General features: G+C 44.9%; 1 long non-coding RNA gene across 2 annotated transcripts; it reads left to right on the top strand.

The window, feature by feature from the left end:
* Nucleotides 1–279: 279 nt before the first annotated feature.
* LOC142591092 (uncharacterized) lies at nucleotides 280–25,332 on the top strand. 2 transcript variants are annotated; one of them, XR_012830333.1, is made up of 5 exons: nucleotides 280–1,345; nucleotides 14,026–14,169; nucleotides 15,583–15,727; nucleotides 19,693–19,810; nucleotides 25,044–25,332. It is a non-coding gene; the product is annotated as an uncharacterized LOC142591092 (long non-coding RNA). The 2 variants fall into 2 exon arrangements; XR_012830334.1 differs by having other exon boundaries at nucleotides 14,023–14,169.
* The last annotated feature ends 546 nt before the right edge of the window (nucleotides 25,333–25,878 follow it).

Raw genomic sequence — 25,878 nt, 5'->3', positions numbered from 1 at the left:
CACGTTTCATGCCGCGCGCGGAGTGTGCCTATGTGTGTGCGCGTCGACATCTCATTCGAAGGGCGATGTACAGTCTGTTTCACATTTAGGGGGAAACTGAGTGCATTGCATCGCGATGCGGCGAGTGCTTGAGTGAGGCGGCGGCAGCAGCTCGCGCAGGTGCTCGAGGGGCGGGATCTTGAACGGCGTCGTCTGCTACGGCGGCGCGCGCTGGCCGCATTGTCGGGAAGCGTTCTACTGTCAGTTGCAGTGCGTCGATCGCATTGTTACTGTGTGAAATGAGCCGGTATTCTTTACTAAGCGTTGTGCGACGCCCACTGATACGCCTCGAAGGTAAGTTCATCGCTGCAGGGCTGTCATAGACGACGTACTGATTCCATACATTCTTGAAGGCCCGTTTCTGGAAGGCGACTATATATTCTAACGCAATAGCCCGCCGATCCACACTGCTCGTATTGTGCGAGAACTGCTGGAGGAGCGCGCAGTCACTCTCATGGAGTGGCCGCCTCAATCCCCGGGCGCCAACATCATATAAGATGTCGGGGCTCGTTGAAAGTATTGCTTCCGCACCATCCCCTCTACCAGTCGCCCGAGGATAGGCATCGATCCACCATCGTCAGCGACTGAGACGTGCTGCTAATGAACACATCCCTGATCAAGTCATTCTATACTTCACTGCCTTCCAGGATGAGTGCTGTCATCGCTGCCGCTGGGGACATGACGAGATACTAACTGAAGTTCCGAGCGTGACGTGTCCAATTCCCCGCCGGTGGGCAGGGTCTGTCTGGTGTAGCGAATAATTGTCGAGGAAAATCACTTCCAGCTCATTGTCTGAACCTAAAACATTCCTTTATTCGTATCTGTTTGTTTCATCGTGTTCGACCCCCATAGTTATCATTGTTGAGTGCTTTTTTTCCCTTTCGAGTCAAACAAAGATTGAGCACGTCGTGCGCACATCTTGGTGCATCTTGTCGCTGCTTATTACGGTAGCACACACAGTGAAGAAATATACGTGCGCGCACTCAGTACCCCGGCCTTTCGAAAGAACAAACGAAGCGTGCTGTCAAAAGAAGTTTGTGGAACTCCATTATCGCCAATGAATGCTCAGAGTTTGGCGACGCACAACGTTTAGTAAAGAATATCAGCTCAGTTCCCGCAGTACCGATGAAATCGGTGCACTGCCCGACAGTAGCACGCTTCCGGACAATGCGGCCAGCGCGCGCCGCCGTAGCAGACGTCGCACATCATGACTCCGCCCCTTGAGCGTCTGCGCCTGCTCGAGCTGCTGCCGCCGCAGGACTCCATCGCTTGCCGCATCGCGATGCAATACGTTCCGAGTTTTTCCGTAAGTGTGAAACAGACTGTACACGCTCCTCTTTGCCTTTAAGAAGATCGGTGCGCTTGACGATTATATTTATGGCTGCAATGCGGCGAAAGCGCAGCGTCTGCTTAACCATGTAAGTGACACTGAGCAGGTAATTGGAAACGACATCGTATGTGCCGCCGGAAAAATTGTCGGCATATACGATGCCACATATACATACGACACATACGAGCTCAAGTCATTTTTGCAGTTTCTCACTATATGCTTGCTACAAATCCGTGTTGTCTCTGATGGCGACATCGGACTTCCATCGACACTGTGCGGAAATAAACAAAATATATCGCTGCATAGCACAAGTACGACATGCGTACACAACTTTAACTAGTACGTCCTTTACAATATGGAATAGAGGCAGCAATGTAGACAGCTTGGCCATTTTTTAACAGTGCTCAAGAGACGGAAGTTGAAAATATTAGTAATCATTCCTGCTTCTGCAATGCCGGCGCCACCAAGACGCGGGCGTGTATCGTCTAGTAACTCGATCGATCGGTGCAGTGGTGAAGCGGGAATGAACTCCGGTCATGTTCAATGCATCGTGCACATATTCAATTTCTCGGCACGCGGGAACTTTGGCCGCTGCTAGCGCATACAACAGAAGTGGTTTTCACTCTTGGGCAGCGCACACACAAAGAAAACACGAGAAAGAAGACAGGACAAGCGGTCGTCGAACAACCTAAAGTTTTTACATGAATAAAAGGATTATCTACCGAGTAATCATTAAATTCATGTGGGTTACATATAAAAACCGTCATACACTCAGGAGTGATCAATGAACGAGCTCGATTCATTTGCCAGTTGTTTACTTCGCTCGGCGCACCGCAGTAATCCAAGTCTGTCATCTGCTTTTCTCGTACCATTTTTTTGTGAATCGGCATAATTTCACTGGTTGCATCAACCCTTTCGTGTTTACATTCCTGTCGTGACAGTTAACAACACAATAATAATTGCCAGTCATCCGAAGAGGCGCCGTCGCAAACAAGAGATGTTTCGCGCGCAGCGCGAACTGAACACGGGCACTACTAAGGGAAGCGGCGGCTGAAACCTACACCCGTTGGAGATGAAATCGTTCCGCCAGGGGAGAAACGAGCGCTGGCGTCTGAGATGAAACTTGGCGTGCTGTCGTCCATTAGCAGAGCGCCAGCAATATGTATACTTGATAGTTGCATTCATAAATTTTGGAAATGGCATCCGATTTTTACTTGTTTTAGTTTTATGTTAAAACCACGTCCTTCAAAACATGAATCATTGCTATTGCGTCGAAACACCGTTCACGAAAAATTAGGACTACATATTTCTAGTTTGGCACATAACAATAATAGGCGATGCTCCAGGTAAAGGAAAAAAGAGAGAACTAAAATTTGTGATTTTTTTATTCCTAATGCAGTTGTACGGATACTCGAGGTGCATTCACGAATTCGGCGCCGCTGTAGTCGTGGTGTGCCTTTTTTGTCGCATGCGTCGCACACGGGAGGATCATTAGAGGTTCTTCAGACACTTGCAGCGCGGTAAGCTGCAAAAGCCACCACACGAAGTGGGCGAACGTCGACGCTACGCTTAATCACCTCGGTGACGCAGCAAGGGCACTGTTTTGTATAGGCCTACTGGCGTGGTACTAGTGCGCACGATCATTAGAAACACGCAAGCGTTCCTGCTGAGGTACTATGTGTAAGTGCCGGCAAGGTCGATCCAAATAAGTCGCGAAGCTTCGGGCGAAAAGCGGTTCAGTACAGATTGTCACCGACATCAGCAAGGGGGGTTATGGGAGAAGCAATTGAAGCGCGAATATGTTTGGAGGGAACAAACATTGGGAAAGAAAAAAGCGTTTTTTTTTAAATTCAAGCGAGACACAGTTAGATTCATTCAACGAAAATAAAATTCCTGGTCAATTTTATATATTCGTGACGAGTTCAGAAAATACGAGCTTATTCAATTTTATTATTATTAATGAATGCTTTTATTTTCAGCGCCCATCGTTAGAGGAGGCGTTGACGCCACTATCACTCGCAATGCAATGCACGTCTTGAAATGGGCAGAAAGGCGCACACGTTAAGTTCACCTGTTGAAATACGCCCTCCTCACAGTTTGTGTTTTCTTGCTTGTCGAAGTTTCTCTGAATGTGGTGACGCGGGTAGCTTCATCGCTTCATAATCTGTTAAGTCAAAAGTAGGGAGTTACGACCGCCAGATAATTGTGTAGTTGTTTTCGTGCGACTGCGCCTGCCGACGGGCTTGGCGTCCGAGTAGGATCAGCACTCAACACCTAAAGCTTTCGTCAGGCTCCAAAGAAAGTATGTTCTGTGCAGGGGTGTTATTTCGACAACCGTACCTCTGGCTTTTCGTGCATCACTTTCTGCGCTGAAAGCTCGAAACGCCAATCAAGTCGAATGGCCGGGCGTTTGAATAAGTACCTCCAAAAGCGGGCCAACAAAACAAATTTCGCGCCTTCGAAAAACAAAATGACGTCACTTCTGCTTATAACGGACATGGCGTCACATTATTTTTTCTTCCCCCGGAAGTGTTCGCACACACATACAGATGGCGCTAAGCCCCATGAACTGCCGATGGACCGCCATGTTTTGAACGTATGGGCTCCTATGGAAGCTTTGCTACCAAGTATATTTACCTTGGTGCTGGTCTGAGCTACCGCTATCCAAGTGCTGGTCTGAGTTAAGGTTGAGCTAACGATATCTAACATTTCGCGGGGCGCGACCGCCGGCGATTTGCGTTTGGTCCGATCTCGTGCACTCTCGACGTGCGAAGCGTGAAACGATAACGGCGGAGCTCGTCACGCAAGCGTTGTCAAACGCCTTGCGTGTTCTGTCATGCCAACATGTCGCACCTGTGTACAGTTAGAAAACCCTCCGAGGAGCGGAATATATTGCCGGTCACTCTTACAAAAAGAAAAGCAAGAGGAGTTCAGCGATGGTAACATAATCAACGCACGGCTATCATCTATACCAGATAGCTGGCGTTGCCCCAATATGTACTACCCGCTTCTATGCCAGCGCATTGTTCTATGTATCATCGTACGGGAATCATGATAGTCATGAAGAACACGAGGACGCGCTTTTTGGCCTATCGGTATTAGTGGGCATGTGTCCCCGTAAGAAAAATTATGGCAATCATCAACGCGGGGACGTTATCTCAAACGGATAGTTGGCGTTGGCACAATACGTACCGCCCACACCGTGCCATTCCATAGAAATCATCATAATCGTAATCAAGACACGGAGACGCTTCTTAACCGATTGCCTGTTGCAGGTATGTGTCATGGTATTGAAATCCGAATTATGAGCACAAGGCGATTATTCTAAAGCGCTGGTGGCGTTGACGCATTCTGCACTGGCCGGTTCTATGCGTGCGTGTTATTAAACGGAAATTAGCTTCGTCCTCAAGGAAGGGCGATCACCTCTAAGAACTAGTCTCGTTGTTACGATATGCAGCCCCTCCTCTTGGTCAACCCCCTTTAGTGCCAATGTCTCATTGCATGGAAATCATCATGATCATAATATACACGCGGTAACCATCCGAAAGAGCTAATTGGTGCTGGCATGACATAGGTATACGTGTAATTGTGTTCTAATGAGAAAGTTCTAACAAAATGAAATTATGGGGTTTTACGTTCCAAAACCACGTTTTGATTATGAGGCACGCCGCAGTGGAGGACTCCGGAAATTTCGACCACCTGGAGTTCTTCAACGTGCCCCTAAATCTAATTACACGGTTGTTTTCGCCCCCATCCAAACGTGGCCATCCCGCCGTGCCCTGATGTTCAAGTTCTGTTCTTCGCCCCGAAAAAACTAAAAGGCATATGCAAGAGGGTGAACGCAGGATCCAAAGAGGCCAATCCTAGTGCTACGGTCTGTCAGACAAAGCACGTGAAGAAGTACGTGGAATGTGCTACTCCAGTTGTTTACCAAATCCCACTAGATTGCCGGAAAGTATACATCGTGCAAACTGGACGTTGTCTAAATGATAGGTTACGGGAGCACAATTACACGTGCCAGCTTCTGACAGCACCCAGCAACTTGGCTGCACATTGCGAACAATGCAAATTCTCTCCGCTACTAGAAAGCACCACAGTCACTGGCACGTCAAAAAAAAAAAAGACGGAGCGAGAAATATGGGAGGCGCTTGCAACAGCTAAAGAAAAAGAGATGTGCGTAAGCACTCCGACCATCGCGCTTAACGAAGCTGAGGTCGAGTTTGCCAGGGCGAACGGGTGCAAGTGAACGATGTATGCCTGACCCGAACTATGATCACATGTCGTCACCTTGTCATATCTTTTTATATCTGCCCCTCCTCCCCCCGCCCCCCGCGCCATGTCTCCGTGGTATATAATCACGTTCTTTAACAGTATTAAACAGTATGTAGTTTGCGCTACGTCCGTCCGCGTCCCGTCCTTCACTTAATATCGTCTGTGTAAAACTGAGCGCAATATAACCATGAACGTTCACCAACTAGCCCCGTTCATTGCTTTACTAAAATAAATTGCTTTTTGTTCATCTGTTGTCAGTCATATTTCCGTAAAGCGTTGTCCAAAAGCACGCAAAGCTTATGCTGTAGTCAATTCAGCATATAAAGTTGGTGTCCACCTTCTATTAAGTGAGTCAGACGGTTGTGCATTTATCCTGGGACAAAAGCGTTCTTTAGACTACACCCAGCAACACTTCAACTTAAAGTGTGATTACCAGGAACGAACTGCTTTGTTGCACAATCGACAAATTGGTGTCAGTGTTTGGCGCGAGAGGATTCATAATTGTTCTGCAGACGGCCGGGACGTTGTGTTCTTTTGGGGCATCGGTAATGTCACGGGCCAAGGTGCGTGGGAACAGGAAGCAACTACCCGCGCCGTAAGGACAGCCGTTGTAGGGGCGTAAGATGTCGTTGTGAAGCAGACACATTCGTAGTGAAGGGGCAGGGTGTGGAGGGTTGGGACCGTCTATAATATGCCACAAAGAGGAGTCGCTGCAATGTTCGGCCGTTATGTGGACGAAGCCTGTAATGCCAAAAACGAAGGCTTCAGGTTAACCTTCCAGTGCATGAGGGATAATTACTGGGTACGGAAACAAGCAGTCGGCCTGTTGGTGAAGCCGTCCAGATTTGTAGAACCGAGAAAATGTGTATTTTTTGCAAACATAGTGCCCAACGGCCAATGCTATCAGTGGGGTTGTTGAGGGAGGTACGCCAGCAAAGTACATTGTGGTCTGTAATTATTGAGAGGTGCCTGCCATGCAAGTATGGTCAGAATTTTGGAAGGCCCGAACGAGAGCTAAGCACTCGCTTTCTGTGAAAGAAAAATTCTTCCCCGATGGCGACAGAAACTGGCTTGTGTACGCACCCACACGGTGCAGGCCGAGTTGTGCCAGGACGGCGTCTATGGCATGACCATTCGCATCGGTACGAACGTGTATGCTGGCTGACCTGTCAAAATGTGCTAAAACAGGTGGGGTAGTTAGGATAGCAATGAGCGGTGAAATGGCGTCCACTTGTTACTACTTCGAGTGACAAAGACGTGATTCTTGAGTAGGCCTGTGTGAGGACAGGCTACTCCAGCGAACCACTGAACAAAATGGTCAAAGTAGGAACATTGGCCAAGAAAACTGCAGACGTCCACGGCGCCCTGCGGAGTAGGGAGCTGGGTAACTGTGCGCAGACTTTACTTGGTGTCTGATTGTACACCTGCAGCGTTAACAAGGTAGTCGAATGTGCAGATATTACGGTGCTCGAAGATACATTTTGGGTAGTTAAGCTGAATGTGATCGCAGGGAAAAACACCAAGCACAGTGAACAAGCGAATGCGATTGTTTTCAAAAGTAGTTGAAAATACAATAGCATTGAACACACTCCAAAGGTATTGTGGCCGCGATGGTCAATGCGAAAATTTTAGAAATGGAATCAAACTGTTTATCTGCCAAACTAGGCCTTAACTGAAAGAACCAAAAGCACAGCAGGGCGTGGTGCTCATTAAGCGCGCCAGCAAACGGAACGCTAGCACAATTTGACACGCCCGCGCACACCTGAGAAGCCACGTCACGTGACTGACGCAAGAGCGCGTCTTTAATTCTCAACAATGTGGACCACTTGAAGGCTGAATGAAGAGGGTCCGTCATACGCCCGAAAGTAGCAGCAACGCTCAAAGACCAGAAAGGCATCGATTTAAATGGATGGAGGCCATATGGAGTGACGAAGGCGGTCATCTCTCGGTCTTGGCCATCCACAGTGATTTACCAGAAACCTGAACGCAGTGCGACTGAAGAGGAGTATCTGTACCCCGTTTTGGTGGCTAGCGAAGACGTTTCTGTTTCGCGCGATGCTTCTTACAGACCTGGGTGTCCTTGACATTGAGCGCACGCTATGGAGCCATTAGGGGGACGCATGTTTGCGTGCTCCTTCTGCATGCGTGGACAGCAGCTGCTGACACGCCAGCCAAGCGCTCGCTTCAGGCAATGGACGATCGTAACGTTTACACTAGCACACCCCAGCACGTGACCACCACAGCACAGCGCCTGAAAAACAAGCACAGCTCATCCCGTACGCGTCTAAGTGCGCCTCCCGTCCCACGGCAATGCCGGCCGGCATGCGCATAGGTGAGGCCATGTGGTGGTGTTGCCAGAAACTCAGCGCCACGTGCTGGGTTTGTGGCGTACTTGATTTGTGGCGTACATTTGTGGCTTAACATTTGTGGCGTACTTGATTAAATGATCTGAAACAGGCAAGGTGACTGTTACCGTCCCGTTTCAAAAGGAATGCCAATAAACCATCATCATCAACACCATAAAGAACATCAAAGTACCGTGTCACGGGTAAGGGATGTGACATGGGCGCCACGTAGAATGCATACCTGTGTTTGCTCTCAGGTATATATTACGGAGCCTCCTCGGAAGATACGAACCGCTGCTGAAGAAACGAATCGTAGAACGACGCGCGTGGCTGAAACCAGGCCTCATCGGGCTCAACAGACCTCTGTGCAGCCGTACCTCGCCATCGCTCACCGGCCACTCCAGGCGATGGAATGTTCTCGAAAAAAAAACGAAGCGAAGAGACTTCGTACAGAAAACCCTCCAAAGCGTAGTGCAAAAATGGACGCCATTTGTAGTCACTACTCCAACTTACTATGTGACTGTGCTGCTCGAGCCTCGTAGGCCGGTGAACTTTTTTACTCCCGCATAGTGTCTTGTGAGTGTTAAAATCGTCTGCTTTTTAAAGGGGCTCAGGTAGCTGCTCCACGATTAGCTCTAGATCTTTTAAGGTGAACTATGTGTGTAGTAGGACGTACTACATAGAGCGAATGGTGACAGCTCTATGGGATAAAATGGTGACAGCGGTGGCTTTTAAAACCTATTAATGCTTACTTCAATGGCTGTGATGCTGCTCTGAACTACAATGGCAACACCACCCACGTGCCCGATGTTTATTTGAGTAGCCTTCGAAAAGTTTAGTGTTTTTATCCTAGATTGGTTTCCTGCTGGCACAAAGCCACAGAGAAGATAGTTAAAATCTTGTTACGTCTCCTATGTTGCGTATCAGACCTCTGCATTTTCAGTGCATTTTTTACGCTGTGATATAGATATATTGTGGACAAAAGCTTCTTTCTAGGCGACACGTTCATTATTTAAAAGACGACGGCTGTTGTGTCTTTCAGGTATCCTTCGTGATGGCAGAAAATGGAATTCGAATCCCATTTCCTTCTCTTCAGGAAGGTACCTCTGGATGTCTGGACAGTCTGCTCAATGAAGCAGGCTCGCCTACGCCTTCAGTATGCAATTGACAGGCTTCCGTACATTCAGCACCACCAGGCCCCTACTGTTTATAGTGGATGTTCTTTGAAGCTGCTGGCTTCTTAACCGAAGGCTCGCTCCTCGGCACCAACGTTGAAGCCTGCTCTGCTTTTGTATCGCGCTGGCTGCTACCAACGCTCGTCGAGGCCTACGGGCTTCCCTATGAAGACGCACTCTGTGCTTCTCCCGCGTGGTTCCTTCAATGGCGGACTGCGGCAACGAGGTTCTTTATCTTCGGCGAGTCAGGTATAAATGCTGACGCGTTTTGGCCGCAGATCAGATTTTAGACAATTGGCGATTGTGCTACCAGCTCCTGGAGGTGAACATGCGTGCCCACCGACACCATTGACGGTAATATAGCAGAGTGTGGGTGTAGGTCAGTTGGTAAGGCATGATTTGGGGAGTTAACGCGAGGAACATAGGAGACAAAGAGGCCGAGAGAACGAAGCGGTACTGGCAACTGATGATTTAATTGAAGGAACACCGACCTTATATAGATTAGACACACGTGCGCACTCCAAAACGGAACGAAAAAAACCTAAAAACACAGAGTGAACTTCAACGAGGGTGCGATAGACGTGCTCCGACAAACGCTGAAGAGTACTCAAGTACCGAACATGCGTGTATCGCATGAAAAGAAACAAGAGTTATTTCCAAGAAACTGGAACTGACGGCGAGCTAATGCAATCACCATCCTTAAAGCGTCGCATAGCCGCTTACTGTGCAATATCTATTTCCAACAGACCATTTTTCTTGCTATATTATCAGTCTTCAATAACAATGAAGAGCAGTCCAAGCAACTATGGCAATGAATAGCGAAGTCTGATCCTCCAGCATCCCGCAGGGAACGCTCATGCTCACGCAAGCGGATCAATCCCCACCCTTTACCTTCGTGGCCCTGCCGTAGAATTACTGCGACCGACTCAAGATCCAGCGACTTCACCGCTAGATTTATCCTACCCTTCAGATAAAGCTCAGCACTGAAGAGGCAGTAGCTCTCAGATTTATTCAGACCAACACATTCCCAAACCTACACAGATACAGTAAAAGCTTGCCACATACACATTGCGGCATCTGTCCCTGGTGCGGCAACACACGCCCTACAGTGTTTTACATCTCGTGGGGGTGTGGGAGCAAACCTCAACACTTAAGAACGCCTTGCACGTCATTTGAGCGGCGGGAGGTACAGCTGACCGGCGATGCCCTAGCGGGACAAGAATCTCTCGTGCAGCAAGTACGTCGAGCAGCCATGGCGAGTGGAGTCCTGCAATGAGGACACCACCCACTCGACCTCAAGAGCAACGACCTCGATTGTCCAAATAAATGTTTTCTCTCTCTCTTAAGTGGAATCTTATAAATGAGACGAGTGGTGCAAGTCATTCGCTCGGTAGAATAGTACATAACCAAAATTGGTGATTCGCTAGGAAGCGGACGGTACTTCTTAAATAAATAAGAATATGTAAGCAAATGTAGATCTATAGATAAGATTTGTCAAGTTGTATAGCATGGGTGAGTGACATCACATGAGCGAGCCAGTTTCCTTTAGGCCAAAGACGAAGGATCGAAATGTTTAAATTTATAGCACTTCATTAGGCGCTTCAAGGAAACCTCGCGTCGCATAGATTCCAAAATATGTGCTGGGCCTGGATAATCCTTTCTTTCTTTGTTGCATTCTTTAGAAGTTACAGCAAGGACGTTTACCATACTCAAGCAGGTTAATGCGCCTTATATTAAAAGAAATTTGTTCAAGTACCCTGCGCCAGATGTGCCTCCGATTGGGTGCTGATGTTTCACGACTTATTTCATACGATGTTCGTCATTCCTAGTGCAGAATAGCAGGGCCGAGCAAGCTGCAGCTGATGCTGAGATATCGTGCTTTCTCTATACAATTTTTTTCTTTCTTCCTCCCAACGACGTCTTTGCATTCCATAGAATTATCACACATAAACGTATGAAAGTTCAAATGCTGGCCATATGCGCTGTATGTGCACACTTTTTGTACTGACGTACAAGATTGATCACTGTCTTTAGCTGCGCTGCTAAACAGTTCTAGAGCAACTCGGGACACCGCTTCACACTCTCAGTAGAAAAGTCCCTACAGAAAACGTGAGTAAGAGGTTCTTCTGAGAGCGTCAGATTTTAATAGCGTGATTGGCTATTTCGTTGCATTCTCATTTTATGGTTGTGTCGCAAGCTCGTCTGAGGCGGAGCAAATATCGTTGATCGCACAAAATTCTGCTGTACTTGACAATGCAAGTAAACGGCTGAAACGTTACTATCCGCTAAAAACTCTGCAGGGGGGGGGATGCTCGGAGCGGCTGCTCTCTCGTTTGAAGCGCCATGCTTTCTTTGCTGGGTCCATGGTATCCCTCACAGTGCAAAGTTGTACTGATTACCGTGTCTAAGAGCTAGTTAATAAATGAACCTTTTAAACTGGAAAGAACTGTGCGCACGAAAAACGTATTCAATACCACTAAACCAACTTGTTTACTCTTGCTACAATCGTCACTGTACACTGGCCGACCAACCTTGGAGCAATCGCCTCACGCGCACTTGCTTGGGGCTATGGTAATCTCACAGCTGATTGTTCTCTGTGTTGAACATGCTTGTCATGCTTGCTCAGATACGTAGCCTATGGCTAGATGGCAAAACATTTATCTGAATCGCAAGCTTTCTCACAAACACACTTCAGAGTGTTTAAATCAATGACTACGTATCTCACCGCACGCATGTCAAGTCTGGGGTCTCACGAGGATCAGTTTTGGGACCAGTGTTATCTTAATCTACATAAATGATATATCGTCTAACATGCAGTCTTCCTTACGTCTTTTTGCTGATAACTGCATAAAATACAAATAAATAGCAAAGCAGAACGACAATTTAACCCTGCAATCCAACTTGAAGACTCTTTCAGAATGGTGCAGCAAATAGCGGATGAAAACTACTATAGGAAAGACTAAACGCATTACCTTAATGCCTAACGAGTGCCTAATTAACAATGCTGCAGTTGAAACAGTTTTGTCGATTAAATACTTCGGATTTCTGTTCACTTGCAATCTAAAATGGAGGGATGATGTCGAACTAATCACTAGCAAAGTTTTTAGATATATTGGCGTTCTAAAACGTCGCTTACGCATAGCTAATTCTGAAACCAAACTTCAGGCATTTAATTCGATAATTAAACCATCATTAAAGTGCGCTTCTAACATATGGCATCCAAATCAAGCTTACCTTACTGACACGCTGGAATCAATTCAAAGTGAAGGCGGTAGATTTATGTCGGCCTCATATTCTCGCTATCACAGTGTGTCATCCATAAAAAGAGCCCTTGGCATTTTATCTCTCATATTATGCAAAAATATTAAAACATTAAGAAATCTATTTCATTTTCGAGCGCCAATAGCACGAGACATAAATTGTATAGTAATATGGGCAGAAAGCTTTAGATATACACTTAAAAAAATCAACAGAAACCACCTCAGTATAACCATCGACATTAATGCGATTAGCATTAAAGCAATGTAGCGACACAACATATTCCAAAATACCAAAAGGCGTCATGCATGCAGCAGTTGCTGCAACCGAGCTCCTCTCTCTCGATCTTCCTTCTGGTCACGCTGCGCCATCTAACGGGGCCACTGGAATGACCACGCGTGTAGCTTGTTTGAAAATATAAAACGACAACCTTGTCCGTATATATATGACCTCGGTTTGATTTGGCTGTGCACCAGAGAAACTTAATTACTTTTCACTGACGAGCAGCCCATACAAGAGGCGCACACGCAGTGATTCACTGACCGAGGTTGGTGCCAATGAGGTTAAATGAAGAGGGGGAACAAGATAGCGCCGCATACCCAGTGACCCAAGTTACTTCGACGGTTGGTTTATACCCCCTACCCTCAACAAACAAGCCGGATAGCCCACTTTAATCCATGAACTAGCCAGGGACTCAAGCTGGCGTGAAAAGCGTTCGATGGAAACAGGTAAGCATGCCGGAAAAGGTTGATGTTCACAAACAATCCTGACCTCGTTAAAAGGTGGACACGACCTCGGGTACCCGTAAGTAAACTTTCCATGTTCGGCACGCCTTGACGACAGGCCACGTTCAGAACAGACAGTCTTGGAATGCCGACATGAACCATCGTCGCATCAAAAGTCGGTCAAGGCTTTGCTGACCTTTTTACGAGGCAGTCGCCTATTAGAAAGGCCATAATGATTCCATCCTGTCCCCTTTTTTTCGCGCCTTTCTTTTTGTCCCCCCTCTTCTTTTCGTATTTACTCAATGTTTCCCTTCTCCTAGTGCAGGGTTGCAAACCGGAGGCTTTAACTCTGGTGAACCGCCCTGCCTTTGTATCATTTGCATTTCTCTCTTTCCCTTCCATTTGGATCAATTTTCCACGTTAACTCTAACTAACGCCAAGTCCTCCCTGTCCGCTCTGCGTATCTTCCCTTCTCATTTTATCATTTTCAACGGAGCGATTTCCATAAAGAATTGTAGGCAACAAAGTGGATATTTGTTATGCGGCAAGTGATCTTCCCTTGCTCCAGGTGCCTTGCATTGAATAGCATGTGGGGTCACCACTTTAGGTCAGTCGCACGCTTAGGTCCCTGATAAATTTGCTTTCAGGGGCCATTTGTCACGCAAGTTAATTTCCGAAACTGAAATTCAGCCGAGATTTGTTTCTTTAAGGTTTTGCGAAGAAAGCCGCAACAATCCATAAAGAAAACGAACTCAACGGTCGTTGTGCTGTTCGCAAATATGGCACACTCTCTCCAAAAATAGATTTCATAGCAGTTGTGTACTCTATTATAAAATAAATATCAATGTAATGAATGTAATTTATCCTTTACTCCCTAGCAGTACTCAAGTGCCAGGGTAACATGGAGCTTCCTGTAACTGGGTTGATGTACGCAGCATGCATTGCAACTGTGGCACATCTTGCCGCAGGCGTGGCAGCTCGCTCATTCCGAAGAGATTATCAATGCCCTATAAGGTACCCCAAGGGTAAGTGTGCACGCAATTGCGCATCTATGCTATCGATTGATTTTATTGATTTTATGATTCTATAAGAAGGGTTAGTGATTTCGATTGTTATTTTCAAGAAATCTGGAGTACTTTAAGAAATTTTTGTTTTTATGAAAGTGACGGTATGTATCAGTGAATATACTTACCTACGCAAATTTTCAACGACCTTTCTTGTTTCTTAAATTTTCAGTCGATTGTAAGATTTTTTTCTTCGGTGAGTATATAGTTCACCAATTTTCGCTATGGAACACCGTTGTTCCCTCCAGTAAGCTGATCAATAAAACATTTGTGTAGTGGTGTTTACAAAGTTCACAACGCCAAGCGACGATTTAGCTAGGCAGGCATTAAGAAATTGTACTGTATTTTCGATTGCGAATACAATGAGACTAAAATGGTATAATAATATTGGCACAGAGTTGCGCAAATACGTGGAAAAATACTTAGGCCGAGGCTATCTAAAGATGACTGTCGACATTAGTGTGATAAGTAATAAAGCAATGTAGCGAGACACCATATTCTGCATGTGCAGCATCATATGCAGCACCAAATGCAGCATCAACTTCAGCCGTGCTCCTCTCTTGAACTTCCTAGAACACGCTGCGCCATCTAGCGGTGCTAGTGCAAATCCTACGTGTAGAGGGTGTTTCAAAATATAAAGATAGCATTGCCTGCATATGCATGACCTCGGTGTGATTCGGCCCAGCACCAAAGAAACTTGAAACGACTTTCTTGTCACTAAGGAGCGACACATACGCAGGAGTACACACTCGATGAGTCAGTGACAAAGTATGGCGCCAAATAGGTTAGTTGAACAGTCGGACATACACAGTGCCACATACTCGGTGACTCTAGTAAGCTAGTCTGCACGTTGTTTTGAAAACCGGTCCTCTATACTGTGCCGTATACTCCACTTTAAACCATTGTTTACACAGGGACTCAAGTTGGCGTGAAAAACGTTTCGTAGAAACAGGCAAACATGCCCGAAAAAGTTCAAGTTCACAAAGAATGCTACATAAGAAATGGCATTAAAAAGAACAAATATTGCAAAGGTGGCAAGGGATATTGACTTGCTCCAGGTGTCTTCCATCGAATCGCATCTGGGCTCGCCACTTAATGTAAGTCGCACGCTTACCTCCGTGATCAATTTGCTTTTGGAGACGATTTCTCATCAAACTCAATTTCCGAAACACAAGCTCAGCTATGATTGCTGTCTTTTTTATGGTTTTGCCAAGAGCACCGGAATAACGCTTAAATAAAACGAACTCAACGGTCGTTGCGCTGTTCACCAATATACCATATTTGGTAAAAAAATAGGATTGAGAGCAGTTGAGTACTTTATTATAAAAGGAATACGAATTTAATAAATGTAATTTATCTATTCATCACTACCAGGCACTCAAGTGTCACAGTACCATGGAGCTTCCTGTAGCTGGGCTGATATTCGCAGCATGCATTGCAATCGTGGCACTTCCGTCCGCAGGCAAGATTGATGTCCCATTAGGAAGAGATGATGAATGCCCTGTAAGGTACCCCGACGGTAAGTCGGCAATTGTGCACACATGCTATTCGTTGATTTTACTGAATTTCAGTTATACTTCAAAAAGAATTTTTAGCACAACGTTACTAAGATGCTGAACGTTACTAAGATGATATTTATGCATTTTCAATAAACTGATATTAACGTACCAACAGCCGTTCATGCTAGCATGAAGTTATCACCTATCACACGTTTGTAACGACAGCCGTTGAACTTATGCATGGCATGGGTACAGCCAACGTGTAGTCGAAATATTGGGCCAAGCATACTAGCACGACGAATGAAAAACAATGTAGCATATTTTCTGTGAAGTGAGGACAAAAACGAAAGCAACAATATAGAGAGAACAACAGCGTGCTGACTGTAGGAGATTGTGAAATTGAATGAGGTTACTAGAGTCCGGATTCTATTTTCACATCCTTCATTGTAGTAGGTTACGAAGAGCCAGTTGTCCTCTTGACAGCGGGATAATTTAGGACATTCCTCGCGGCAACTGAAGATAGACAGGAGCGCTCACGTTCATGCGCTAGCAGGAGATTTGACACCCCTAACTAATGTCCAGGAGACGCGCATCGCTTAACTATGCCCAATCATCATCATCATCATCATCAGCCTGGTTACGCCCACTGCAGGGCAAAGGCCTCTCCCATACTTCTCTAACAACCCCGGTCATGTACTAATTGTGGCCATGCCGTCCCTGCAAACTTCTTAATCTCATCCGCCCACCTAACTTTCTGCCGCCCCCTGCTACGCTTCCCTTCCCTTGGGATCCAGTCCGTAACCCTTAATGACCATCGGTTATCTTCCCTTCTCATTACATGTCCTGCCCATGCCCATTTCTTTTTCTTGATTTCAACTAAGATGTCATTAACTCGCGTTTGTTCCCTCACCCAATCTGCTCTTTTCTTATCCCTTAACGTTACACCTATCATTCTTCTTTCCATAGCTCGTTGTGTCGTCCTCAATTTGAGTAGAACCCTTTTCGTAACCCTCCAGGTTTTTGCCCCGTAGGTGAGTACTGGTAAGACACAGCTATTATATATTTTCCTCTTGAGGGATAACGGCAACCTGCTGTTCATGATTTGGGAATGCCTGCCAAACGCACTCCAGCCCATTCTTATTCTTCTGATTATTTCCGTCTCATGATCCGGATCCGCCGTCACTACCTGCCCTAAGTAGATGTATTCCCTTACGACTTCCAGTGCCTCGCTGCCTATTGTAAATTGCTGTTCTCTCCCGAGACTGTTAAGCATTACTTTAGTTTTCTGCAGATTAATTTTTAGACCCACTCTTCTGCTTTGCCTCTCCAGGTCAGTGAGCATGCATTGCAATTGGTCCCCTGAGTTACTAAGCAAGGCAATATCATCAGCGAATCGCAAGTTACTAAGGTATTCTCCATTAACTTTTATCCCCAATCCTTCCCAATCCAGGTCTCTGAATACCTCCTCTAAACACGCTGTGAATAGCATTGGAGATATCGTATCTCCCTGCCTGACGCCTTTCTTTATTGAGATTTTGTTGCTTGCTTTATGGAGGACTACGGTGGCTGTGGAGCCGCTATAGATATCTTCCAGTATTTTTACATATGGCTCATCTACACCCTGATTCCGTAATGCCTCCATGACTGCTGAGGTTTCGACTGAATCAAACGCTTTCTCGTAATCAATGAAAGCTATATATAAGGGTTGGTTATATTCTGCACATTTCTCCATCACTTGATTGATAGTGTGAATATGGTCTATTGTTGAGTAGCCTTTACGGAATCCTGCCTGGTCCTTTGGTTGACAGAAGTCTAAGGTGTTCCTGATTCTATTTGCAATTACTTTAGTAAATACTTTGTAGGCAACGGACAGTAAGCTGATCGGTCTATAATTTTTCAAGTCTTTGGCGTCCCCTTTCTTATGGATTAGGATTATGTTAGCATTCTTCCAAGATTCCGGTACGCTCGAGGTCATGAGGCATTGCGTATACAGGGTGGCCAGTTTCTCTAGAACAATCTGTCCACCATCCTTCAACAAATCTGCTGTTACCTGATCCTCCCCAGCTGCCTTCCCCCTTTGCATATCTCCTAAGGCTCTCTTTACTTCTTCCGGCGTTACCTTAGGGATTTCGAATTCCGCTAGACGATTTTCTCTTCCATTATCGTCGTGGGTGCCACTGGTACTGTATAAATCTCTATTGAACTCCTCAGCCACTTCAACTATCTCATCCATATTAGTAATGATTAGCGGCTTTGGCTCTTAACGCATACACTATGCATAAACTATGCCCAATGCTCACTTACAACACTCGCCTTCTCCCATCGTTGAGCCTTTGAAACAAAGTAGCTGCTCCTTCGCTCGAAATGTAAGTACAGCTTGGTGAGCTACAAATTACAATGCTGTGGTGGTGATGTTGATGGTTTAAAATCAGGGAAATTCAGATATTGAACGGAGCCTCACCGGTGTTCAAGCCTCAGGTGGGCTGGAAATCGGGTTTAAGTACTGTCAGAGCTTATGGAATTGGCTAGCACGTTGGTGCTCTCCCCACTTGATAACACTTGTAAACTGCAAGCGTAGAGCAGTCTGTGTATATTGGAGTGGTCTTAGAGAATAGTTTCAACGGCGAAGGCAAGGAGGTAGGGATTTTGAAATTACATTAAGGACAAACTTTTAAAACATTTTTAACCAGAAGAATAAATTGAATCCAAAATGTTTCTGTGCCCTACGGATGAAAAGACACAACGTTCATTGCTTATGCCGCTGCTGGGTACTAAAAAAGATCTCTTTCCAAACAGCAAATACGCGATGCTTGTTGTAATGCTGCTGATTTTTATTGAAAAGAAATCAAAATAATGAGATGCATTCGCCCTGCATAGTGACGGCTACTGTCTTTTACATAGCATAAAGAATATAAATATATTGTGAGATAACACAAAACAATGTCAAAAGTTGAAGCAAAATTAAAAAGCAAGTTTGCTCAAGAGAGCTGCTGAAATTTCATACAGTCCTGGACACACGGTGCATAAAAAAAGATAGAAGGCAAGATGAAGTTCTACCGCACATTGCACTGAGTCCCGACACATAGGCGTATCATTACCCGCTGTACATTCATGTGTTCATTACTCCTTAAACCGTCCTATACTCACTGACAGCGATCTTATAATGCAACGCATCTTTTTCGCGTATGTTTTTTCTGGTGGAGAAAGAAGGAAGAGGCGCGCTGCAGCTTACCTAGCCGTGCCTTGGATACTTTTCTGGTTACACCTAAAAAACTAAGCGAATGATTTCGCATTCGGTGAGGCTTCGTGTACTGACACACGTTAAAGGACACAGGAAAGAGTGGCTGTAACACGACTAAAAAATTTCTGCCTTTTGGCAGAAGGCGCAAACACGTGCACATTTTTTCAAATTTTATTTTTATCACGAAAAGAGGGATTACGTACTATTTGCTCATGAAAATTTTATTGTGATCCTTTATAACGAGTCTGCGCAATCTCCTTACCCTTGATTGCATCCATTCCATCATCGTCTCATTACTCTGGTACACGGTAACATGCCAAAATAAGCTGTAACTTAAGACAATGTCCTTTCAGCAAATACCTTTTCTTTTGTCGTGTTACATGTTGACACTAATGAAACCATTGGTGCATAAATTTGCTATCCAGTAGAAGAACAAAGTGACGACAGCTACTGTCCAGGAACGTTAATTTAGATTAATGCAACTAAGATATTTCTTGTAATGTGCACTAAGGACCTGGGGTAGCTGTCTTCCCCGCGGTGTTCTTGTCAACATTGCTGGTATTTTAACGTTGAAGGAACCAAGTTTACTTTTTCATATGTACATGAAGAATTTTCTTCTGAAAGCAATGGTGTGATTGACTATAGTGTAATTATGGATGATTACCACGATGTTCTGTGAAAATATCTGCATAAGGTTTCTTCTCATATATTCAAATAGAACGCTCGTTTTCTATTTAATTTTAGGAGTAGGAAATTGCACTGCTTTCGGATTTTCAATCCCGGCGGGAGGAAGCGAGGCCCTCGCACATCCCTGCGTTGTGGTTGAATGCAGCTCAAGTGGCCAGTCAATTACAGTCCGAGGGTAAATATTATACGTTATATACGTGAATTTTTCTAATGACCCTTTATAGTACCTCTTCGCACGCTGTACGTTCAAACATGAAAAAAGCACGTTATTTATATTCATATGCAAGTATTGCAGAGGTGACGTGAAGGCAATTACAAGGAAACTGATATACATATTTTAAAACATCTATATTTGCATAATAATTTATGATGGGACTCTATAGCAAAAGTGGTAAAAATTATGTTGCAATAGTTAAGAAATACAATATCACGTGTGTGCCAAGCAATACAATGTCTGCATTTGAATAAGTTCGTTCGCAGTTTGTTACAAGAACAACGCAAACGAAGAAAGACAAAATACTAGCGACGACTAGGAAATGGCGCCGCTTATGGAGGAATGGGTTTAAATGAGTACCATATCACAAACATATGTGACGGGAAATGCGGAAAGGCTTAGCATAACGGCTTGACATCAGCGGCCATTCATTACGTACGAGCGGGCAGGTACCCGCGTGGATTTGAACGAAAATACCGATCTCTGCCACTCATGCAAAACGATGAACTCCGAAGAGCAGAAGACGGCATGTAACAAGGATGAGACAACAATCTGAGTGCATTCTTCTGAGTGTATTCAGAAGTGAAGGAAACTGGAAGGGTAATTACGCGGTTTTAGTTTGACGTTGCTATGTACTCCGTGGAAGTCACGACCATGCGTTATCGAAATGCGCGTAAAACGTAGTGGACTTTCTCGCGCCCCAAGAGCGCAGGCTGAATATAAGCGCGCTTACATGGAACGCGTTAGCGCTCGTATGACTGTGCTGTCGCACCTCACCATACGCGGTCGCTCTGCCATTGTCATCCAGAGGGCGTGGAGTTTGAGAGAAAGAGCGAGAGAGCCAGCACATATGTAGCCAGCACATATGCAGCTAGCACATATGCAGGTGCCGTATATCTTGCTCTACAAATAAAACGGTTAGAAACCATGATCTAAAATAACACTTAAATGCGTATCGAAACTACAAATTGTGCTGTGTCTTCAGGGCACGCTAATACATATTCACATTTCACGGGCTAAAGCAAGAGCGGGGCTATGACTCTGAGCTCTGAGCTCAGAAATCATCAGAGGCTCAGAAGCTTAGAGGCTGGGCTCTTAGGTCGTCTTCTACAATCTCGGTCGTAGCAGTGTTCCCTTGAGCCAAGAGAGGGCACGAATACGCACACGCGAAAGCAGCAATCCTATATTCGTCCGACCTCCACAGCAAGCATTAAGCTACGCAAATAATAACTTCCGAATATGTATCGCACAATGGGTGCAGAATTTTCATGTCTTGTGCCTAAAAACTGTTCCTAACTTTTCGAGGAAGCTCAGTAGCTATGATGTTGCGCAGCTGACAACAAGATCATAAATTTTTTCCCGGTAAGGGCTGATGAACGCAGATGATGGTGACATGCATATATATATATATATATATATATATATATATATATGAAGTACCAGCTGCACTAATTTCAGCACATTTTCCGCGGGCTCGAATTTCTTCTCTATGGCATCATGCAGCCAGACAACAAGCTGTACCCAATATCCAGTGAAAGAAGGGCCTAATTCCAATAATGGGGCGATGAACTTTGTGTCTTATTTCACGAGGTTTGGTGTGTCTGCAAGATGGAGTTGAGGCCGAATAAAGCTGGCTGGTACATGATATATTACATAGCTGGGCAGGAGTGGCTTTGCATGCGACGTGATGAAAAGCGAGCCCATCGTGGAGACAGTGTAATTCACGGTCGCCTGGATAATATGGTCCGCGTAGTGGGGATTTCAGCGCCTTTTCAATTTGCCGGGTCGGTGCGTAATCCATGTTCCGCAAAACGCGTTGTAGAAAATGAAGAACCGAATATAATCAAACGACCATTTTACTGAAGATTCTCTTCACGGGGCATACAACATGTGCTTTGAACCTAAAAATGATCTAGATGACTTTACCAGTTGAATAATGGACAACAAGTGGGTCTAACTTATTCCTGCGGCCGGTATCACACAGGGCAATACGGGTTGAATAAATTCCATTTTGTTCGTTTCTTAATAAGCATGCCATGCGACAATGTTACGGATAGTAAACTAATATATAATTCAGATATGTTGCGCGGAATCAGACGAATTAAAAAAGATATCAGTAATTACGAGCGAAACTTGGTTCCAGCGTAAAGTGTCCATTGCTTTCTACTACACTAATATTGCCGTTTGTTGGAAATATGGGCCTTACAACATATCACAAGCGTGTTTAAATGCCACCTGTGAAATTCGAACACCTCGGCATGCGTAAATTCCAGAAGCTGCATCTAAATAATGATTGAGGAATGCGTAATTCGTGCAAATTTGGAGAACAATGTTTCCTTAACTCACTTCAAACGAATTTCGCGTATATAGAATGTGAACATCGTTTAACCGTTCCTAGCAAAAAAAGGCGCTGTGTTAGATGACTTGTACATACATTTCGTAACAAAAATACCACAATAGTAATAGATGATATCGCGTCATGCCGAGAACACATAGCAATAATAATGCAATAAGGATATAATCATAAGGATAGTAAGGATATAACACTCCCTAAAGGGAGTGTTATGTGAGGCTATGTGTCTTTGGCAACAACTGGTGTGCCACCACGAAGTATCATCTGGCTGCTGCACGCTCTGCCAAATGGCGCGGAGTGCCCAGAGTGCTCGGATAGCCCCGGTTGTAAGTTGATCAAAGGTCGTAGGCCGGTTGGCTTTGGTGGCCCATGGTAAAACCGTGAATGAGGTAGTGCAGGTGGACGTGGGCTGTGCCTCTTTTGAAGCCAGAAAAGCGCAGAGCAAAATTAGTTCTGAAGAAAACTCAGGTATCTGGGCGAAAATATAAGGATGGCTCAAATTGTACAAATATCGTAGCTCAAAAGAATGTAGCTCAAGAAAGAATGGAGGAAAACATCAGTAACAGTGGCTGCCAACTAGAGGGTTTTTTAAAGTGTAAATGGGCAACCAGGAGGCATCAAAAAGATAGAAGAACAGGGACAGTGAATCGGATGCAAGTACTAGAAAGAAAAAAAAAGATCCTGGGGATTTAGAAAAATACGAAAAGGGAGAATTTGGAAAGTTAAATACGTGCGATAACAAAAGGGGTAATGTCTTGATACACGAGACTCGAACTGGTTGCCTAAGGACAAAAGCATAAGGTAGCTAATATTCAGAGCAAGACGAGGCATGCGCGTGTTGCATCGGAAATCTCGAGACAACTAATCGCATGCAGATGCAATGGCAAGGTATTCGCCGAGGCAGGCCGATGGGTAAACCTACCTTCTAGAAGCGCTAGGACTGAAAGTGGATGGAAGCCATTAATCGGTGAGCAGTCGGCATAAGCAAGAAAAAAAAAGCAGCGGAGAGTGAGAGGACCGTGTTACTTACTGGCATAAGTAACGATACAAGGCAGATGCAGGGCTTTTAAAGAAGAAAAGAAAGTCCAATGAGAGTTACAAAAATACTAAACTGATAAATGTCCATAGATTACTTGATCAGCTTAAGCATGCTAGGTGACCAATTGTCGCAGCCCCATTTCCAAGGCAATGCAAATAAATCATCAACTTTGGCTTCAGTAAGCTGCCCTTGTGCGCACCCACTGCCGCAGATTGAAGGAGGAAGGATGCGCGCATCGAGGCAACCTACAGTTCACAACTTAGAAGAGCTGGGTAGAAGAAACGCATTAGAGCGCGCATGCGCGCGGAAGCGGCTCGTGACAGAGAGCGTGTTACGAGTGTTGAGGGGCTCGTAATTGACACATGTCACCGTGTGGCAGAGAGCAACCGGTGCTGAATAGGGGTCAATGAGTCAATGAGGGGTCAAAAGTCAATGATAACCAGGTAAAATAGGAAAAATAGAAGCATATAATCAACATTTATTCATCGAATTATTTGGATGACCATGTAGGTGGATATTCCTTGGACATTCTTAGTGCGTACACTTGTTTGTCCCTTTTTTTTATCAGAACGAAGCTCTTAGGTGCCATTCCTGCATTCAGCGTTGGCATCCTCGGCGTAAATTAACGAACGAGCACGGCGAAGGATAAAGCAGCGAAGGTGGAGCGTAGCGGGGATGAATGATGGCGATAGCTAAGAGAGCGCGAGGTGGAAAGTAGAGGAAGATGGTATGGCAAAATCGTTAGAAGAAATGCGTGCTGCCGCGCAAGATGGACCCTCCGGTGAAGACTGTTACGAGCTGGCGCCTGAGTAGCGCGCTTCGTCTGTTCACCGATGACGCCATCAATAAAGCACGCGGCGAGCGTGTCCACCGCAACCATATGTGAACACAAGGCGCTACTTGAGCGGATGCCTGCCTACGGCAGCTGCTGTGAATTGCGCCAACGCGTAACCCACGTACTGCCTCACGCGACCTGCCGATTAGCCAGGCAGTCGCGCCACACTTAGCTCTGTTTGAAACGTACCGTAAGAGACTGATTGTCCGCGCCAGTCAATACATCGCAAAATGAAAGCATGCGTAGAGCTGCGCTCAAATTTCGCATTAGGGAGTTTTTTAATCATGAGTGAATATTTTGCACTGTGGAAATTATCTACATTGTAGTGAATTCAGGCTTTTTTCGTAATAAGAACAGTATGGCAAGACGCCGACAAGTTTGCCGAAAGGATTATAAGCTCGTATTTCCACTTACAGACGTCCTCACAGGTGCTATCACAACATAGCCTTCCTGACGCTCACGTACACTTTTCTGCGTGTAAGCAGGTGCCAGGATCTCGTTACTCATCATTACGGTGATTTCTTAAGGCAGCTTCAAAAATCAATGTACAGTGAAATATTTTATTTCTGTTTTCTTGGTTTGCGCCAAATATAAAGGTCAACGTCAGCATTGCTATGTAAAAAATATTAAAATTTCAACAGAGCTTATAAACCAGCAATTAATAGATTTGTTTTCGTGGTTTCACGCAGAAACTAACAGTTACATATTACAACTGGCATATACAATACGCGTGGACAATTTAAATACAGCCGGGATAAGAGAGGAATCTATTGCAATAAGGCGACTCTCGTAGCAAATGTATACCATGTTTCTTATCCCACTGTAAATTGCAAAACATGTAGAAAGGCTCAATCAGGGATAGACTTGTAAATGATGTTTTGCAATCCGCTAAGTTCCGTACATGTGTAATGAATATATTTTTTTGCGGTGCCAGTGCTTCAATAAAACTCCAGTTTTTACCATGCAGGTGCCCGAAAACGCCAGAAGTTTGCCTAAGCAACTCCATCGCAGTGCCATCTGAGGCACCATGGCCATACTGCTGTAAACTGTGCAAGCCAGCTCAGGCTGCGCCTCAAAATACAACACGTTAGTGAGCTGCAGAATAGAAAACGAAAGATTGCGGCTGTTTAACTTCCGCTTTTCCTCTCTATATCTCTCTGCCCTCTAAAATTATCCTGAATAAACCACATTTTCTACAATGTGGAAGGAAGACAAGAAGGACCACTTTTTCGAATTCTATAATAAATAAAATTTTGCCATGCCATTGAATGATGGCTTCAGTTTACTGTTGTTTTGCCTTTTAACCAAAAGTATTAGCTTTTAATAAATAATGCAAGTGGCTCATTTCTCATAATAATTAGATACACGCAAAATTTTGAAACGCGACTTTTCCTGCGGCACATGTTTTTAAACTTGGTTTATTGAAATAACCTGTCTGCTAGGTAATAAAATCTATACGATGTTCTGAGATATAGTTATCATCTATCCTTGGGTGAATGGACTGCACAGCACGGTAAAATAATAAACAAAATATATGTATATCTTTTACGTAGCGCAGAAAACTCCTTTTCCGCTACTTCTAAAATGAAGTTACAATGAGCGTTCTCTTAGCACGCTACAGAAAAAGCTGCAAACAGATATTGTCACAGAGCATCAAGGTACATACCTGTTGCTATGCAGTCACTCGTATCAGTACATATAAGGAAACTATTCATGCATACATACAAAACTACATTCGGTTCCTTCAACGTTAACATACCAGGAATTTTAAAAAGGTTCAGTGCAAAACTGCTTCCACAGGT

This window comes from Dermacentor variabilis, chromosome 8 (genome assembly GCF_050947875.1).
Source record: "Dermacentor variabilis isolate Ectoservices chromosome 8, ASM5094787v1, whole genome shotgun sequence".
In the NCBI taxonomy this organism is placed as follows: Eukaryota; Metazoa; Arthropoda; class Arachnida; order Ixodida; family Ixodidae; genus Dermacentor; species Dermacentor variabilis.
Note: the sequence above shows the minus strand (reverse complement) of the source record. Positions and strands in the feature narration are given on the sequence as shown.